This window comes from Schistocerca gregaria, chromosome X, assembly GCF_023897955.1.
Source record: "Schistocerca gregaria isolate iqSchGreg1 chromosome X, iqSchGreg1.2, whole genome shotgun sequence".
In the NCBI taxonomy this organism is placed as follows: Eukaryota; Metazoa; Arthropoda; class Insecta; order Orthoptera; family Acrididae; genus Schistocerca; species Schistocerca gregaria.
The window spans coordinates 747,705,916-747,709,713 of NC_064931.1; the positions used below are offsets into that span (position 1 = coordinate 747,705,916).

A 3,798-nucleotide genomic window follows, 5' to 3' on the forward strand; every position below is an offset into this window, starting at 1 on the left:
CAAGGCCGCCGAACTTAGCTGTATGTGATTATTTCTTGTGGAGAGTTACAAAGGACTCTGTTTATGTGCCTTCGTTACCAACAACAATGAATGAACTAAGACATTGCATAACAGCAGCTGTGGAAACTGTAAATCAAGACATGCTCGCTGCAGTGCGGGAACAATTTGAATAACGCATTGACCTATGCCGTGCATCTTAAGGAGGGTGAGCACCTTTGAAAAGGTATGAAAAAAAGTTAATGAATTTCCCGTTCACCAAAAAACAAAATTCATTGCATATGTTTATTAGTTTCAGAAATATAGACGTGCCAGATCGGATGATTCCTTTTGATACACCTTGTATTTTTAACATTAGCTAAAGAAATACAAGAAATTTGCCTACACTATAAAAACAAACTTGGTTTATTCACGAGTCGTACTGTCCACTCCACACCTACCCCCACATCCACATCTATGGGTTTAGTTATCGTAAGATCCCTCACTAGTTTGCCTAACAAGACATAATACTATCAATCAGACAATGATATTCGTTGTGTTTGATTATTTTTATGTCATCCCTTCCCAATGTTGCGTTGAACTATCACGAGTCAGCCAAGTGATACCGTAAAACACGAATTTGCCACTGGTGCCACTTATATAAAATTATTTTTATGTGTCTCTTCCTTGCTAACCCTACTTACACTCCAAGGGGTGAAATGCCATCAATATTGTCACCAGTTAATGAAACAGTACTGAAAGTCAAATATTTGTCTCTTATAGCGTATCGTGGCAACGGCTGTGCCGCAGTGCATACACCGGTTCCCGTGAGATCACCGAAGTTAAGCGCTGTCGGGCGTGGTCGGCAGTTGGATGGGTGACCATCCAGCCGCCATGCGCTGTTGCCATTTTTCGGGGTGCACTCAGCCTCGTGATGCCAACTGAGGAGCTACTCGACCGAATAGTAGCGGCTCCGGTCAAAGAAAACCATCACAACGACCGGGAGAGCGGTGTGCTGACCACACGCCCCTCCTATCCACATCCTCATCTGAGGATGATACGGCCGTCGGATGGTCCACTTGTAGCCTGAAGACGGAGTGCTATATCGTTATCGTAACGTTCCATCGTTGATGGGAGTGTAAAGAATATGGGAATTATGGGAAATAATCTTTGCCTCTCGCCAGTATAAAAGGATACAGGGAGTATTGTGTTATCAGTAGGAAAGCAGTAACAGTGAAATGAGTAGGTCAGAACAGCTCAGTTACATTGAACCTGGACTAGTAGTTGGATATCTCCGGAGAAACAAATCCATCTGGGACATTTCAACCATTTCAAAACTGGCCAAGTCAACTGTGTCTGATATTGTGAAGTGGAAAAGTGAAGGAACAACGACAGCTAAACCAGGACCAGCCAGGCATTCAGATGTACTGCTGAATAGGGAGCGGAAAGAATCACTCGGGAGTTGCAAAACGTTACCAGCGCTGCACATAGCAAGTGATTGTGTGTAGGGAGTATAAAAGAATGCGGCAGAATGGCCGAGCAGCTCCTCATAAATCAGATATTTCGTTAGTCAGTGCTAATCGATGTTTGATGTGGTGTAATAAGGAAATGCACTGGACAGTGCATCAACATCTACTTGATTATTCTGCTGTTCGCAATAAAGTGCCTCGCAGAGGTTTCAATGAACCACCTTCAAGCTGTGTCTCTACCGTTCCACTCTCGAACGGCACGTGGGAAAAACGAGCACTTAAATTTTTCTGTGCGAGAACTGATTTCTCTTATTTTATCGTGATGGTCATTTCTCCCTATGTAGGTGGGTGCCAACACAAAGTTTTCGCAATTGGAGGAGAAAACTGGTGATTGAAATTTCATGAGAAGATCCTGTCGCAACGAATAACGCCTTTGTTTTAATGATTGCCACTCCAATTCACGTATCATGTCTGTGACAATATCTCCCCTACTTCGCGATAATACAAGACGAGCTGCCCTTCTTTGTACTTTTTCGATGTTATCCGTCAGTCCCACCTGATGCGGATCCCACACAGCACAGCAATATTCCAGAATATGGCGGACAAGCGTGGTGTAAGCAGTCTCTTTAGTAGACCTGTTGCTCCTTCTAAGTGTTCTGCCAATGAATCGCAATCTTTGGCTTGCTCTACCCACAATATTATCTATGTAATCGTTCCAATTTAGGTTATTTGTAAGTGTAATCCCAAAGTATTTAGTCGAATTTACAGCTTTCAGATTTAGCTGATTTCTTTTAGTACTCATGCGAATAACTTCACACTTTTCTTTATTCGAGGTCAATTTCCGCTTTTCGCACCATACACATATCTTATCTAAATCAGTTTGCAAGTCGTTTTGATCATCTGATGACGTTACAAGACGGTAAATGACAGCATCATCTGCAAACAACCTAAGACGGCTACTCAGATTGTCTTCTATGTCGTTAATATAAATCATTAACAATAGAGGGCCTATAACACTTCCTTGGGGAACGCCGGATATAACTTCTGTTTTACTCGATGACTTTCCGTCTTTTACTAAGAACTGTGACCTTTCTGACAGGAAATCACGAATCCAGTCGCACAACTGAGGCGATACTCCGTAGGCACGCAGTTTGGTTAGAAGACACTTGTGAGGAACGGTGTCGAAAGCCTTCTGGAAATCTAAAAGTATGGAATCAATTTGACATCCCCTGTCGGTAGCACTTACTACTTCATGAGTATAAAGAGCTAGTTGTGTTTCACAAGAACGATATCTTCGGAAAGCGTTTTGGCTACGTGTCAATAAATAGTTTTCTTCGTGGCACTTCATAATGTTCGAATACAGTATATGTTCTAAAACCATACTGAAAATCGACGTTAGTGATATAGGCCTATAATTGAGCGGCTTACTCCTATTTTCCTTTTTGGTTATTGGTGTGACATGAGCAATTTTCCAATCTTATGGTACGTATCTTTCTATGAGCGAGTGGTTGTATATAATTGTTAAATATTGAGGTATTTTACCAGCATACTCTGAGAGGAACCTGACTGGTTTACAAACTTCCTGAAAACGAATGATTTGGAGGGATGAATCACGCTATACCCTGTGGCAACCCGATGGAAGGGTTTGAGTTTGGCGAATACCTGGAGGACGTTATCTGCCATCATGTGCAGCGCCAGCAGTGAAGCACGGAGGTGGTTTTGCGGTTTGAGGTTGGTGTGGTACCCTTACTGGGCTTAAGAAAAGACTATATACGGAAGGATATGAACACATTGTACGGTATATTGTGTACAGAAGAGGAACAGTTTTGGGGCGATGATTTCTTGTATCAGCATGGCTGTGTATTATGTCATAAAGCAGCATCCTTGAAACAATGGTTTGTGGACAGTAACATTACTGATATATAATGACCTACTCTGAGTCCCGTTGTGAACTCAGTAGTTCACCTCAGTATGCGTTAGAATGTCACTCTAGACCCTAACTTCAAACATCACTACCTTCTCTGGTTTGGACAATTGAGGAAGAATGGACTGCCATTCCTCCACAGATATTGAACAACCTCATTGAAAGAGTCCCCAGCAGAGTTGTAGCTCGTTTTTCGTTGCAACGTTATCTTCTCACGAAATTCCAATCACCAAGTTTCTCCTCCGAATGCGAACACATTTTGTTGACTCCGACCTACATAGGGAGAAACGATCACCACGATAAAATAAGGGAAATCAGAGCTCGTACGGAAAGATATAGTTGTTCGTTCTTTCTGCAAGCTATACTAGATTGGAATAATAGAGAATTGTGAAGGTGGTTCTATGATCCCTCTGCCGGGAACTTAAATGT

General features: G+C 42.2%; 1 pseudogene; it reads left to right on the top strand.

Annotated features, from left to right (window-relative positions):
- The first annotated feature begins 767 nt into the window (after positions 1–767).
- LOC126299804 (5S ribosomal RNA) lies at positions 768–884 on the top strand (annotated as a pseudogene).
- Positions 885–3,798: the final 2,914 nt, after the last annotated feature.